The sequence below is a fragment of the Patagioenas fasciata genome, chromosome 1 (assembly GCF_037038585.1).
Source record: "Patagioenas fasciata isolate bPatFas1 chromosome 1, bPatFas1.hap1, whole genome shotgun sequence".
Taxonomy (NCBI): Eukaryota; Metazoa; Chordata; class Aves; order Columbiformes; family Columbidae; genus Patagioenas; species Patagioenas fasciata.
In genome coordinates, this window is record NC_092520.1 from 140234698 (window position 1) to 140251393 (window position 16696).

The window sequence follows — 16696 nt, forward strand, 5'->3', positions numbered from 1 at the left end:
AACACGGACTGATAGTTCACTGTCTATGCTGACACCAAAACCTGGATCCACACTGAGATGCTCTCAGGAACCAGATTCAGGACAAGCAAAAGGAGGTGATTTTCACACAACAGACTGTGGAACATCCACGTGCTGGCAATGCAAGATGATTACAAGATTTTAAGAGGAGACTACAGCAGCACTTGGAAGAGCAAACTCTTGGAGTTACTATTTAGACAGACCACATCACGATATGTGGAGGGTGGAAGGGTTTAAAGGAACCCATTGTGAATTTATTCTACTCTTCCTTTTTCCTAGGTGTCTGCCCATGGTCACTGGGAAGACAGAACCATGATGTAGACAGAGCCTGGGTCTGAATCACTGCAGACGTTCCTATATTGTTATGTCATGTCTTTTCAAATATTGATGAGAGTTTCCTAAATATGGAGCCTGACCTAGGAAACAACCAGGTGAGTAATGTTACTTCTGTAAATAATCTCATAGAAGCAAACCAAATCAATTTCAGTGTTACCTAAGTCTCCAAGAGTTTGCAGGCCCAAGGTCTTCTCAATTGTTTAATTTAACCATGAAACATTGCATATGAAGTACAACCATACATGCCAGCTTCTAAGTTTGCATTCTGCTTATTAAGAAATTACATTTTCTTCTATGCCACAGCATTTTCGAAGCATTTGATTCACTAATGTGCACCACAGGAAGCAAGCAACTAAAGATCTACAGCACATTCAGCAGGTGGAAAATTCCTTGTCAGAATTGTATAATAGCATGCTAAGTATGATAAAACAGATTAAAGGATTTGCTTATTTTTTCCTGGCCTTCTATGTATTAAACAATAAAAACATACATCTTTGTTATTTAGGCAGATCAGGGAGTTACAAGTAAAATTTGGATTAAAAATAGCACCAACAGCAGCTAAAAAAAGTCATAATAAGACACTGGAAAATCTATGTGAATGTTTCTGTATGACTTGCACCATCCTTACTTAGCTCTGCATTATTCTTGACCAGTCTTAAAAGTTTCAGTATTTTTTTGGCTTATTTTGAAGAAATACAACTGGTTTATTATGCATAGAAAATAGTAAGAAAGCAAGAAAGGAATCTCAGAATTGATTCCTAAATATTACATTGACTAAGCAGTTAGTTGCAAACTACTTGGAATGCCTCCTGTAAACTAAATATTTATAGGTTATTTCTGATGCTGAGAAGGACCTTTCATGCCTAAGAAAGACAAGGATGTCTCTAGGAGACATCTCCAGTATGACTCTGATATAGCATTTTTAATTTGTTACTCTAATTGACTGCAGAAGAAAGAAACGTATGTCAAAACCTCATATAACTGGCCTTTCACAAACAAGGTATCCCTCTTTCAAACTACAATAACGAGGTTTGCTACAGACCTTCCCCTAAGTTTTTTGAAGGCTTCAAAGATTCAGTGGAATTTGACAAGTGGTATTTAGGCTTTTGTGTTTGCTTTTCATTGCTGCACACCAGGGTGGTGTCTCCTGATGCTGCAGCTGGAACCATCTGAACAGAGGGCGCAGAACCTTTTGCTGCCTGTTGCAACTTGCAGGACTGGAATATTATACAGTGTGCAGAAGTATGCACATTTAGAGCAAAGATTTTGTTTCAAAATGTTTTTCTAAGTCCTATGCCTGGCAACTTAAAGAGATGTTGCCCTTCTGCACAGTGAATAGGTTCTTATACCTCTAAATTGAGGGTTAACCCTGCAAATATATACGAACAGAAGTTATCGGGCAAACACTGATGTTTATGACTCTTAAGTTGCATCACAGTTTTGGTTAAAAACTTATGTATTTCTGTCATCTCTACACAATTCATTTGCCTGCACAGATATTATTTGCAGGCTTGATTCTTCAATGGTTTATTTCAGGATGAGCATTTGTTTGTAGCTTTCTTTAAGCATGCAGACCTTCAAAGACTACAGACATGCTTAACTGTATTCACATTAGGTATACCATTCATTCCAACAGCAACAGCAGTGATTCCATTGCAAGATCAAGTAAGATAACCTTCTATGTGTATAGCTATGTAAAATTAGAAAATTAAAATAAACGAAGTCTGTTTTGCAATGGAAAGTACACTAACATAAATACTTTTACAGCCACATAAAAATAGAAACATGAAATACTTAGTTTTTCCATAGGTCTCTTAAGTAACAGCCAGTGCTATTATTACTATGTTATTTCTCTTTTTAATTGCACTTCTATTTAGGAAAACTCAGAATTCTGACTTATGAGGAAAGTTATATGGAATTACAAGGAAAACTTTTAATGTAAACTGACATGTATCATTTGTCTAAAATAAGACACCAGTTCTTTAGATGCCAGTAATTTTTGTACTCTTAGGGACCATTTGTTTTCCTTTTCACTGTTGAAAATAATGAAATAAATAGAAGTTTGCTCCACTTCCCCCCTCACGCGGGCACATACACAGGGCCAAAAAAACTCAGTAATTTTCCACTGGCACAACAGTCTTTCAGTGTCTGCCACCTGCTGTGCTGGCAGGACCCACAAGAGGAGTAGCAGCAGCAAGTCAGGAACTGTTACGTCATGTTGTGAATATTCATTCGATTTTCATTGTCACAGCTGGTCCTCATTGTGTCCAAGACTGACCTTGCCTCTGTCACCTTCCCTTTGACAGCTTTAGAGTGGGGGAGCAGACAGAAGCAAGATACCACAATCAAAACTCTCAAGCACCAGAAAGCCCCAGTCAAAATCTGTACCCATCCCTGTTGAAGGGGGCATGTCGTCTCTCATGCCCTTTTACCATTGTTTTGAGAAAGATTTTTAAAGACTTGTGCTCCGGGAAGAATGCTTTAGTGAAATACTGCTTTTCTAGGTCTGTGATTTATTTTCAATTTACTTACCATAGTTTAGAGTGCCTTTTCCCCTTTTCCCCTCTTGCTAATTCTTTTTCTGGGTTATGTGTCTGCACTTTCACCACTACAATATGGTAAACAGGAGTGCACAACTTCATTACTGCAGGCTCCAAATGTGGAAGACTCTTATCTCTATATAAAGACTAATGTGGTAAAACAAATTGATTGTGGCTGCCAAATAAGTCTCATCAGCAACTATCCTCAAGTCAAGTGATGACACTAGGACAAACTTTCACTAGCTTCCACACATTGCATATTGTTACAGAAGCAGAAGACAGTTGTACTTTGTCATTCTTCCAATCTGAGCGCAGAGATCTGCCTTCTGCATGGCTGGCTTTGTAAGAAATCAGTATCATTGCATCCTTAGATAACACTTTTCTCCATTAAGTGCTGCTGCTTCGTTTTATAGTCAGGTAGTACTAAAATCAAAGTAGGGTTTCACTATCTTCTGCCTGTGTTAACATCCTTACCCTTCTACTTCGGTGGTGGGACAGAAAGATATAAAAGCAAAAGACCTGCAAATATGCTATTTCCAGTTAATCCTGTTGTCTTCTGCTTGCGCATCTGGGCGCTTCGGTATGCTGAAAGCAAGTTTAACAGTGCCCTCCTGACCGTGAGATCCCTCCACAACTACAAGCCCTTCGGTGAACCTTCGCCGCCAGAGCTTCTTGAGAGCCAAGGTCTAAGCTGACTGCTCAGGCTGAAGGGAAAGGCAGCTCCTTCGGCCCGCGGGGAGCCGGGGCAGCGGCTGCGAAGAGCCGGAGGCGAGACCGCTCGTCCCCGGGGTACTTTCGGCTCTTGTGAAGGAGAAGGAGGCGCAGTCAAGACGCCAGACCCGGGAGACGCAGGGCTCCCAGGCTCCCGTGGCACCTGCCGGCGGGCCGGGGCGGGCCGCGCCGCTGGCGGGCGGCGGGAGCGGCCAATCGCGGCCCGGTTCGGCGGTGCCGGGCTCTCGCGAGAGCCGCCGGGTAAACATCCCTCCGCCGGGGCCCTCCCACCGCCCTCCTCCTCCTGCCATTAGCGCGGAGGAGGGGGCTGTGCTCGCAGAGGCGCCGGCTGCAGGCAGGGAGCGAGGAGCTGGCGCGAGGGAGGGCGGCGCGGAGAGGTGAGTGCCGCGGGGAGCCGGCGCAGCCCTCCGTCCCGGGGGCAGCCCTCGGCCCAGCCCTCTCCCCGGCAGCGGGGGAGCAGCCTTCCACTGGCGTGGTGCGGCGGGAGAAGGGACCCTGTCATCCGAGACTGGAAATCTCCCTCGCCTCCTTCCTTCCCCCCCCACCGTGAGGCAGCAGGAGCAGCCATAGCTTGGAGTCCGAGGGAGGACAGCCTTAGCCCCGGCGGCTGCTCAGCCCCGGGAGGAGGCGGGGGGGCGGCTCCCGGCTCGGGAGCCGCCAGGGCAGTTTGCCCGCCTGCCTCCGGCGCGCTGCCCCTCAGGTGACTTCTCCCTCTGACCCCAGCGGCCAAGCCGGCGGGCGGGCAGGGGCTGCCGCCTATAACCAGACAGCACAAGTTGCCAGAGTTCGCCCGTCTCCCCGGGGCGGACGCCTGCCCGCCAGCCGGCGGGGCTCTGTGGTACCCCCGCCACGGCCGCCGCCGCCCGCTCCATCTCCCCCGCGCGAGGGATGGACGGTTGGGCTCGCGCCGCGCTCCCTGCCCCGCGCGCCCCCGGCGGTTGGCCGTTGGGCGGCACGGGCTGAGGGTCCGGTGTGGCGGGCGGGATTGCGGGGGGCCGGGGGTGCCGCGGTGGCGACGGCCAGGAAAGAGAGGAGCTCGGTGGGCAGGTTTCGGCGTTTGGCGGGGCGGGAGGCGAAGCCGAGCGTGTGTGGGTACGGTGCTGTGCGCGGTGAGCGTCAGGCTCAGGTGCGGCGGGAGATGGCGAGGTGGTGCGGGGTGTACCCGCAGTAGATAACTTGGCTTGAGGGTGTCCTGCCCTGTTTAAAAATAAGTAAATAAAGGGACAAAAATATATTTGTAATGCGCTTAAAAAAAAAAAAAAAAGGCAAAACGTCACAAGTTTCCACTCTCAGATGAGCAAATCCAAAACCTGCTTTTGTAACGTTTTGTTTCCCTGACTCAAAGGAGTTCTGGATTGGGCCCGTAATTGGACAGTCCTGCTCGTGGTCTGTGTCTTCAGGCAATTTACAGTGACTAAGGTAGAAGTGAAATGCTAAGAACCATGGGGTGTCTCCTGTTTTTTTTGGTTTTAGTTGGTTTGAAGCGTCTTGGGTTAGAATAACAGAGTTCACATGCATGCTTAAAAGCTGCCTCCACTGATGTTGCGTACTTGCTTTCCTGTTGCAAAATCCAGAACAGGAATACATGAGCCTTTCTGTAGCCTCTGAATAAAACTCAATGCTGAAGTTTGACTTAGGAAGAGTTTTTTTGGGTTATATTGATGTTTGTTTGCTTTTACTTGCTCTTTGCGGAAGAGATGTGAAATTTATTTTGAAGACCACAGACAGTTGCGTTTTGTCACATATGCTGACTCAGTGTTTTGATTACGGTTTTTTGGAATCACTTGAAGTAGAGGGATCATGTTTGTTGGAGTATATAATACTAAAAAATCTAACTGGATCGTTGCATATGTTCCCTAAAAGATGCCTGAATATACATAGAAATCTTAAAAGATGTGGAATGAAAGCAGGTTTTAGGAACTCTAGGGATGAAACACTATCAGTCTTAATTTTACTCTAAGCAGTTAACTGAAATACTAAGAAACAAGACCATAGGCTACTAACTGGCGAGATGATGAGCAGTGGCCACAGTCATTGCATATGAAAAATCTGTTACTGTATCTAACTGATGCAGTTTTATCTTCTGTACTATATGTAGACATGTTTTCTTGTTTTGTTAAAAGGTGTCTGGAATTAGGCAGAGTCAAAGTTGCATAGTTGTGTGAAACTAACTCGGCTGTTTATTGCCCTGTGTATGGCATAATATACATTCAATTGAAATATTATTGCTTAACAGGGCTTAAAAAAATTTCTAAGTTTAAACATTTTCTGTCTCAGACTTTTCAGGGGAAGAAAAACCCCCAAACCACTAGCTAAACAGAATTCAGAAGCAAGTATTTACAGTGGACAGGCATCATGTTTTACTAACTTTCTGCAAAAAACAGCAGAAATAAATATTTAAAAACACACCCATGCCCTACCGTTAACTTGCAGTGGAGTTGGATGAGGCCCCTATGCTGTCAGTGCACAATGTGAGAATTTTCCTGCAAGAACAGAATTTTTGCATTTCTGTCAAATGATGCATTGTGGAACCTGCTTGTTGAAGCCTTCTGGTGCTGACCTCTGAGGGTCCTCCTTAGTGGAGTCCCTGGTGAGCATCTCATGGGTTGGCACAGTGGATCAAGTTCTCGCATGCGTGGATTTGTGTAACTGTTCACAGAGTCATAAAATACCAGGTTGGAAGGGGCCACAAGGATCATCTGGTCCAGCCTTTCTTGGCAAAAGCACAGTCTAGACAAGCTGGCCTAGCACCCTATCCAGCTGAATCTTAAAAGCGTCCAATGCTGGGGAATCCACCGCTTCCCTGGGGAGATAATTCCGATGACTGATTGTTTTAGAGTGAAAAATTTCACTCTTGTGTCCAATTGGACTCTCACAGGAGTAACTTGTACTCATTGCCCCTTGTTTTTCCCATGTTACTCCTTGTAAAAAGGGAGTCTCCATCTCTGTAGCCACCCTTTAAATACTGGAACATGGTGATGAGGTCTCCCCTAAACCTTCTTAAGGCTGAACAAGTTCTGTTCTCTCAGCCTTTCCTTGTATGGCGGCTTTCCAGTCCTTTGATCATCTTTGTGGCCCTTTTCTGGACCCTCTCCAGCTTTTCCACATCTTTTTTGAATAGCAGGGACCAAAACTGAATGAAGTATTCCAGGTGTGGCCTGACAAGTGCTGAGTAGAGTGGGATAACTTCTTCTTTATCTCTGCTGGTGATGCCCTTGTTGATGTAGCCCAGCATCCTGTTTGCCTTTGCTGCAGCAGCACACTGGTTCACTCATATTGAGCTTGTAATATTGTTTTCCAAGACTTCTGTGTAGACTCCTTTTGGCTCATGTATCTGTATGACCCTAAAGCTTGATTAGTGGGTAGAAATATTTAATAATTTAAGTTATCTGCTGTAGTTTGGTATCTCTCTTGAGTCCTTTACTGACCACAAGGAGCTTAATCAGAGTTTGAGAAGACCTGTTTTTGTCCACTGTATCTGCCTAGGCAACGGGTTTGCCTTAGTTTTGAAGCTTTTCTTTTCCCCATAAATTCAGTTTTCACTTGGTTCACGTTTATTCAAATAAAAATGTTCTTCCCACTGAATTTAAGCTGAGGATTGGTTAAAATGTAAAGCAAATTGATAAACTTCAGTATTTGTATTCTAGGAGATGCAGGGTAGACATGTGAATTACAATGGAAAGAGTTACTTCTCTGAACACAGTATTCATCAGCACAAAGACTACTAAGCTGATATTATATGGTAAATCGTTTGCTTTTAGTCCCCAAGAAAGAGGCTTTATGTGTCTTAGGGTGATGACAGTTTACATAAATCAAACATACTATTGTCCACAAAATCATTTAATCTTCTCTTTTTTTGCAGCTTACTTCAACATATAGCTGCACTTAGAGCAGACCTGTCATCAGTAATAGTTGCATTACTGTAGCACTGTAGCATGAAAATGGGGGTTTGATAAATAACTGGCTGAAGTCTAATTCTCTGGGATTGGTTGATGCAGGGTTTTCAAAGTCTGATCACTAAATAACGTCTCTTGTTGTGCAAGAAGATGTAACAGTGAGAGTAAATCAATCTAATGTTATGGGGTATGCACTCAGGGAAGAGTTATTTAGTGCATGATGTGAATTTATATGCTGAACTGTGTGTAATGTGGGGAATCCTTGTTTTTTTTTTTTTTTTTTTAAGGATGACAAGTTAGCTCCTGCCAAAACCAGAAGACTAGACTTGATAATTTGATAGGTTTTAAAAGTCCTGCAGCTTTGTAGTCTAAAACTCCAGAATAACTTCTGGCAGTCCCACTGCTCCTCCATCTGCATGAGGAAACAATAGAACATTTTTCTTTGACAAAAATAAAAACAAAACAGGGACTGGGGTGGGGGAATGGATTTATTGGAAATAACTTTTCTTTGTCATAAATAACTTGATCAGCATGGGAAGCATTAAAATGAGCAGTTATCAATACTGTCTTTCACTTGTGAAATCAGGTAATTTAGTGAAGCTTGAATTAGTGTACCAATACTCTGTAGAGATTAGAAAAACAAAGGAAAACAGCAGATCAGAAAATAATAGTATCTGTTTTTCTGGTTTCTCAGTAGTTTTGACTTTGGATTTTGCATTTAGGTTTGAACTGTAAATTTGGGACTTAGTTTGTGATGTATGTCTGTAATATTTATACCTACAAACTTGCGATTTGCTAGCTGACATATGGTTTTATGAGTTGCAACTGAATAGAATATGAAGAAAGCAGATACCTAGAATTCTAATGTAATAAACTTGCATTAGAAGACTACTTATGAGATTTTGATTGTCAAAGGAACAGTTGAATTATTATATATTTTAAGTAGTAAAAGGGAACAATGGCTGATTAAATGATAGTCTGGGTTTATGTAACTTCACAAGAGCAAGAATCTCATGAAGCAGTGAAAAGAGAGAACTGTTCATCTTTTAGTAACAAGGAACAGACAATATTAAGTGAACAGGCTGTGCAAACAGATTGAGTTTATCATGGGTGGCAGAATGAATGGGAGGGAGGAAGTAAGGGGATAACTTGGATCTGTACAGCGAGAGGAACTGCGTTTAGAATGTTTATTGTATTGTAACTTACCTTAGCCATGTCTCTTGTGTTCCAGAGTTTGACCCTGTGATTGTTGACATGCTGTAGAGGAGCTGCAAATGTAGCAAAGATCTTGGCATGTTGGAATTCGTTAAATTTCCTTTCTTGGAGACAAAAAAACTTTTTGTTGTCTCACAACCTTTCACCTGTTTGAAAGATCTTTTTCCACTATATGTAATAAAGACAGCATTTGACAATTCTCTGAGAGTACTGTGTATAGTGTCACATTAAGGCACTACTACTGCATTTATAAAATGTGCCAAGAAATTTTAGATATTATATCTCCTTACAGTAAAACAAAACCAAACCGCTCCCCAGACAAACATTTAGAAAACTTTACTCAAGGGGGTATCTTACCAGAAAGAAGTACTTGATCTATGACCCTTTTTATGAACCACTGTATTAGAATAATGCTTATAAGAAATACGGTTGTGCTTCAGTGGGATGCAATTAAAATGAAGATATTAGGTCATGCTGAGCTGTAAGAGTTAAAATACAGTCAGCTTCCTCACACAAGAGTTTAAACTGGAGTATGTGGGATGTGGAATGAAGGTCATCATTTCAGTGAGACAGATGACTACCCTGAAGCTAGTGTTAAAAAGGACAAAAACAACAAAGGAAAGTTGCCTGACAGAAGTAGCTTGTCAAAAGTGGGGAGCTGTGTGTGCTTAGGGGACTCTCCTGGTTGTACAATGTTACACTCCATCTCCCTGATGCAACAGAGAGTAAGACAGCTCATCTAGCACACTTGTGCTTTACCACAACCTTCTGTCAGCATTGCTGAGAGTCCCCAGAGAGGACAGATAGGTCCTCATCCTGCCAGACCACTGCCAGTTTGGAGACTGAGTCTGCTCTGTGGGTTTTCCAGGGGCAGCATTTGTTTCCAGGGTAGATTTGCTTCTGTCATGTGTGCAAACCTTGAATTTGCCAGCACTGCTGACAATCTGAGCCTGATCACCTGTGGGGGAATCACTTGATAAGGCAGACCTTTCCCACAGATCGCTGTCTTCTACTTTGTTTTTTCCAGAATGAGTAGAACTGGATTTAATATTGAGAGAGATCTGACTTGACTGCCCTGGAAGACCAGAACAGCTATAGCTTCTCTTGGTAGAAAGTCTCAGTGTTATTATGAGTACATGAGTGAAGGGGAGAAAAAAAAAAAAAAAGACAACAAAACAAACAAAGCCCCCACAACACCACCTGCTTATAGCTGAATTGATAGTCAAATTCCAAAAGATATTTCATGGTCTGCAGGAGGGCTGTTTTGTGCAAGCTCGCAAACATGCAGATTACCTGGCCACAGAAGCCCTTCACTGGTGTTTGAAGCTGGACTTATGATTAGCCACTTCAAGTCTGTGTGTCAAAATGGCGCACGGAGGAGAGGGTGACAGGATGCAGATGTGGTCTGGTATGTCTCCTTTATTTCCCAGTGCAGAGCTACCTCTTTGACTGATTAGCTAAATCTGAACTAACATGAGGAGAAGGCAGGAGCAGCTCATAGGCTTAAGTGTTCCGCTTCTCCCCATAATAACTGAGAAAAACCTTTCAGGAAAAATTCTCTTTTGCCAAATTAACCAGGTAGAAATAACAGACTTTAGTCCAATGTCATCAGGTTCCTTTATTCTTGCTTTGAATGTTGGAAAAAAAAAGTGGTTTATCACAGACATTTCTTAAAATTTGTTTTTTGTGTGGTTTGGTGGTTTTTTTTTTGTTTTTTTTTTTTTTTTACAGTGCATAATGTGTTTTACAGTTGCATAATATGTTTCTAACCCTTCCCTCTCACTGGTGCCTTATAAGGGAGGTAACCAGAGTGCCAGCCAAAAATCAGCCTGATGATGAAAGAATTGTTCCACTTAAAATGTCACTAATTTTTAGCGTGCTGAGTCCTGTATGAAGAGGAAAGCTTATATTAGTACAAAAGCATTGTACTGCATTGTTTAAAGGCAGTTGTTGTTTCTTGAAGTTAAAGATAACTGGATTCTTTTCTTTTGTGGTATTTAGCGATTGGCAGAGCAGGAAAGGAAACAAAATTCAATGACAAGGTAAGGATTTAATAGGAGTAGCTGTTTTTTGCAAACTGAATATGAAGTCTGTTTAACAAATAGAAGTATAATTTAACAAGCACTAACATCTGGAATTCTAAGGGACTTCTGTGTTCTGCATATGAGCTCTGTGCTCATACAGTAATGAAAGACATGGCTGTTACAAATGTTTAACAGCCAACTGTTAAAACACATTCCTAATTAGTGGAGTAATGGCCTTTGGTTAACAGATATTTGTGTAGCAAATACACTTGGTGAGACTTACTAACTAAGGTTGTCTTATGGTGCAGATCTTAACAGTGGCATGTCTTGGAAAGCAGTTAAGTGCATCATAATGAATTCTGACTATTAAGGTGAAAGAAAGGAATTCTGTAACTTCTAATGTCATTAACATACATCTTTGGTGGGTTTTGTTGGTTTTGTTTGTGCTTGCTTAGCCCACTAAAGTGGTAAAGAACTCTGGTTGAGCAGGTGAGTTGATATTCTTCATGACTGAAGAATACCATATTTCATTTCTGTAAATCAAAACTTTCATTGTGCCTGAATAAAATTTCTCTTACTAAAATAAACTACCTACTTACAGTTAAAAAAAATTATTTCCTTCATTTCATGAAATTAATTACAGCACGAATCTTGATTTCTGCAAATGCTGTAGGAAAGAAAATGGTCACACTCAAATTTATGGGGGTGGGAACAAAATGATGCTGGTTATATCCTAAATACAATTTCTAAACTCTTATTGTTTAGTCTTTCTACAATCTTAACAGGAATAGGTAGTGTCTTGGGAGGTAATGACTAAGAGCAGAGAAGTAAGGTGTATTGAAACTGTTCTCTGTGAATTTGCCTCTCAAATGTCTTGTGAGCAAAGTATATAGAATGACCATATTAAGTGTATTAGATGGGTTCTTTTATATGATTAGTTACTGTATGGAGACTCTTTCCCTACTCCATCCTGTTTATCTTCTCTGGGAGTTTCATTTAACAGAAAAGGAGCGTTCATGTGATGTATGTGTCATGTGGGCATCTTAGCCTGGCTAAGTTGCATAAGTATTACTTTAAGAGTGTTTTGTGTTTTGTTTTGGTTTTTCTTTATTAAAAAAATGTGTTAAAAACCTGGAGTAATATACTGTAAATTGTTTATAGTTTGAATCATTCCAACTAGAAATTGAGTGAACTTGAAGTCAGCCAAAATGACAGTAAGATGTATAAGAATCTATAGAGCAGAGACTCTTTTGAAGTATTTGAAAAGCACAAAGTGCAGAATACAGACATTATATTAAACATTTAATGATGGGAAGGTAGGGGAATCCTCTTAGGGGAAAATAAAAACGTGTATGTGGTATAAAAGATGAATATAATTCACCACTGATATCTGCTTGGAAGAGATAGCTGTGCAACTGGAGGTCCCCCGATATTCTTCAGCTGAATCTGAGTGTTACGGCTGTCCCTGAGGTTGAGTTATACAAGCCGTGGAGTGGTTAGACAGCAACAGAAATTGAGGCTGTGGTTCTCAAGCTCAGCAAACCACAGACAACTGTCAACCCACAACATGCTCCCAGAGGATCATACACCTTTGGTTAAAAATCACTCCTGTCCCATTGACGAGCTGCACACTGCTGACAGCATCTGTGAGCCACAGGGTGGAAATCATTGAGCTGTGATGAACTGTAATATTAGGAACAATCATCTTCAAAACTAGTTTCAGGTAAGAAAATGAATTGTGGGTAATTTATTATAAGATATTGAGAAGAACAGCTTTTAGATTGAAGTGGGATAAAGATCTGGAAAACAAAATCATTTATTTTGATTTGGAAGATGAAGGGAGTAGAGAAGGGAATTACTTCCTTCTCCTGTTAAATCTTTTTCCACTTCTTTCTTTTCCCTCCCTGTCTCTTCTTCATGAGGCAGTGATAAAAGGAAAAGAATAAAGTGGAATACTTTAGATATTCAAGCTTTGCTGGCAAACCTTTAAAGAATTTGGAAAATTTTTTACCTTTTTCCTTAATATCACAGCATGCACCACTTCTTGGCCAGCTCCAGTTCTCCAGTGTTTACAGGCAACATTCATCCATTCCTTCAACAGGAAGGAATCCACTGAAGTCACTGTGAGCCCCAGGTGCACAAGGAAATGCAAAGTTGTCTTCAAAGATTTGACGCCATGTAGCTAAGATAGTGTTACAGAAAAAACAAGTGTGTGGGATAAAAACTTGGATTTCAGCTGTACTGGCATGGTAGTAATATATGGAAGGATGGAGCTGCCCAGGTGAGGGTTATAATGTGTTTACCAACTAATCAGTCTAAGCATGCAAATCTTGGCATTTCCAGAGGGTTAGTTACACCTGGGATGTAATTTGGATGCAAGTGAACTTGTATCAAAATTTCTTGTCACAGGAATGGTGATGTGTCCTCTTGTCATCCAAGATGTACTGCTCTGGGCTTTGTCACAGTGAAGAGTGTGAAACTAATGCTGTGCTGGTACGATCAATCCCCCTGATAGTGCTGTGAATCTCAGATCATGGATGTGTTAGTGAGATAACCAATATGTGGATATTCAAGTTGACTGGTTGAATTGCAGCTCTAATCTCAATTCCTTTGGTCAGCATCAGTGGGGCTGGTATTAGTGTAGGGTGACTTGTTTTTTCAGGAGGTGTCAGAGCACAACCTGCGTGTTCCTTGCTATCACAGTGCCGCTTGCTCTAAGCTGTCTCTGACAGCTCTGGTTCATTCATAACTCCAAAGTGTTAGGCTCACACTTGGATACCTTTAAGCCCCATTTAATCCCAGAGGGCACCTGATTCATGTTAACTCTTTGCTTCTGCTCACAGACATGTAAGCCAATTGTGTAGTGCCAAATGATAGAAGAAGAACAAATCCTTTTCAGTGTCCAGGAAAAATAGATGAATGTAATATCACCCAAACAAGAGATAAGAGAATCTCATGTCTGAATATACCCTGACCTACAGCACTGATTTCAGCTGCTGCTCACAGCTTGTGCTGCAGCCTGGCTGCTGACAGAATGACTTTGCTGAACACTTTTGCTGGAACTACCAAAGGGGTTCATTGGAGTCTGCCCAAAATGCTGCTGCCTTCACCTTCTTGGCTCATCAGGAAGACTCAAAACTCTGGCTATGATGAGGGTACAATGAAGAAATATGCTTGGCTGTTATCTGTTTTACAAAGCAGAAAGTTATTTTGCTTATTCAAATAATCTTTACAATCAAGAGTAACATTTAGGAAAAAATTAATCGGTACATACTTTAGATCACTGTACTTGAAAGGATTGAAATAATAGTGGAAATTCAAAAATGAAAAAGGAAGTAATTATGACATAATTGGGGGGAAATGGCTGTACTCTAATAAAGATAAGTGATTTTAACTAATTTTCCCTCTGCCCTTTTTATTAAACAAGCAGTAATATTTATAAAGCCAATTTCAATTTTGTTTGAAGTCCAATCTGAGATTCAGATTTTGACCCCTGGGCATGGCATGAGCCTGTGTTGTTTAGGGAGTAAAGGTTGCAAGAGAAGAATTATGATGACAATTTTGGTTATACTATTTCTCTTTTAAAAACAAACAAGCAAACCTAACCAAAAAACCAAACCAAAACCAAACAAAAACAACACTGGAAAACCATTAGTGTTCTTTGTATTTTTCTCATGTAGAAGCTAATTTTTGAGACTAATCTTGACAGTATCTTTCTTACTTCTATTTGACTGTAATTTTCTCAGTCTGAGAAACAAAGCATAAATGTATTTACTTGGTTCTTTAGCCTAAGTGCTCTGAAGCAGTCATGTCATCTTTAAAGAGCACTGACATACAGACTAAGAGGATAAAAGCTTCTGTATTCTTAGGACATTAGAGAGCGATAGTGAATCTGCTTCTGTCTGTCTGCAGTTGAAGAATGCAGTTGCATGGTGAGATTTGCTTCTGTCATTGTGGAATCTATGTGCTTTCCTTCCCTTCTCTGACTGGCAAGGCAGGGCTGGATTTTTACCATAAAGATGTTGGTTAAGTAAGGTCTACCTGCTGCCGTCCCTTCTCTTTGAACTGTAAAGTAAATCCTCTCCAGATATTGCAAACTAATAAACCACTGTAAGAGCAGTGCAGATTAATCTCCATATTTGTCTTAGATGGAAGGGCCAGACTTCTGTCTGGAATGTCTGAATCTGTGCTTTGGGTGCAGCTTCCTTCTATTCAAGGGTGATGATCATCTTGTCAACAAAGCATCTGATTTACAAGATGAAGTCACTTACAGAAGTATGTTTCCATCATATGTGTGTTAGTACATCTAGGGAGGAAAATAGGGGCTTTTTTGCTTGTGATATAACCAAGCACTGCACCTGCTTATGGTTTTTCCCCTTTTCCTTGGGTGGATCAGGAATGTAGTTTGTGCTTGACCAAAAGTGTAGGACTTTTAACAGGAATAAAACTTGGCTCACCCTAGTTCTTATGGGAAAGCTGCACTGAATGCATTCTAATGGCTTTCCAGATTAATGGCATCTAAATTAGTATTTGTCAGTGACTAATGAATGGATAAAATAAACACTTCTTTGTAATTCTTGGCTTTCTTTGGTATCTCAGTCAATACTACTTCTAAGCAAGAAGCCTCTTTATTGATAGGATGCTAAATCTACTTCCCATACTGAATTTGGTGGTGTAATTCTCATCAACTTTGATGGAGAAGAGACTGACAAAGGATAATCCAGCCTCTGTTATAGATACCTATGACTTTTTTTTTTAAGTGGCAGCCAGAGTGAGGATATATGAATGTATTAAGATCTTTTTGTAAGTTTTTTCAATATTGGAAGATCTGGGGCTCTTTGAGGTACTGACCTCGTTTGACCCTGTGTGCTTCACAGGCATCATTCAATTAGTTTAGCAGCTGTTTATGAAAAACGGAAACTCAGAAGGACTTTATCCTCTTTGAACGAAATGCATTCTTTTCTCTGAACTCGGTATCTCTAAATTCACTGAGCAGCACCAATCCCCTAATATTAAGTATGTTTACCTTGAATTACTTTGTGCCATCCAAATGTGACAAAGTTCAAATTAATTAATATAATCAAATTATTTTTCAGAACTGTTGCTCTGAATTGTATTTATGACACATAGTGCTTTGTTTTCTAGCAGAGTTAGTTCACTGGGATTTATATAGTGCTTTAGGGAGATGTGGCAATTTATTATGAGAAATGAAGACTGATGTTTGCGATCGAAGATTTTGATCCCATATTATCTGAATCCGCTTAAAATGACTCTGTTTTCTTAAAGCATAGTTTAAAATGTCATTACTTTTTCTTAGTTTTCTAAGTTTCTATTACTTGTTTTATGCCACCTTACTGGCAAAGACAAGGCAAACATTCCTAATGATGCAAGTACTTGAAATTGAGTGGCTTATTCAAGGTGAGTCTATATTTGTATGCTAAGTTTTCTTAAAGAAAAATGCTTAAACTTTTATTTGCTCCAGAAAACAGAAATGCAGTTAGCGTGTTAGGTGGAAATGTTCCTGCCATCTTTTCTCCTTTTGCATGGCTCTGACGTGTTGAAAGTTAGCAGGTCTTTGTTTTCGCTACTGAGAAAGTGTGGGATTACATAGACAACTTAAATAAATACTTAGATTAGACTGGGATACTTTCACCCGAGATGGTAGGTAAAAGCAATTCATGTTTTGGAGGAACATGCTATTTTGAGGGAGGATAATTCATTTTCCCCACCTTATTCAGCCCTTGGCCTTTAGAATGGTATCAACAAAGGAAGTGACTCTTACAGATGCTTTTGTGATGTGGTGCCTAATTTATTGAGAGCTGGAGTGAGATCTGTTGACTCATTTCACGTAAGCCACCAAAGAGCAATTTCCAGTTATTGCCTGGACCAGGTCTGTGAGCTGAAAGATGCCATTTCCAACTGCCAGCCGAGCTTT

At 40.9% G+C, this 16696-nt stretch overlaps 1 protein-coding gene and 1 long non-coding RNA gene across 4 annotated transcripts in view; both read left to right on the forward strand.

Annotated features, from left to right (window-relative positions):
• The first annotated feature begins 3891 nt into the window (after positions 1–3891).
• The window catches only part of STK38L (serine/threonine kinase 38 like), a 51580-nt gene continuing 38775 nt past the window's right edge, over positions 3892–16696 (forward strand). For 2 of the 3 annotated variants that reach the window (XM_065846988.2, XM_065847018.2), the window contains exon 1: positions 3892–4003. The gene's annotated coding sequence lies outside the window, so the exon portion shown is untranslated. Of the gene's footprint in view, positions 4004–10738; positions 10780–16696 lie in introns of all 3 variants that reach the window. The other variant, XM_071816169.1, reaches the window with a different exon arrangement.
• On the forward strand, positions 4638–9114 carry LOC139827044 (uncharacterized). Its single transcript, XR_011737228.1, has 3 exons — positions 4638–5045; positions 7274–7368; positions 8754–9114. It is a non-coding gene; the product is annotated as an uncharacterized lncRNA (long non-coding RNA).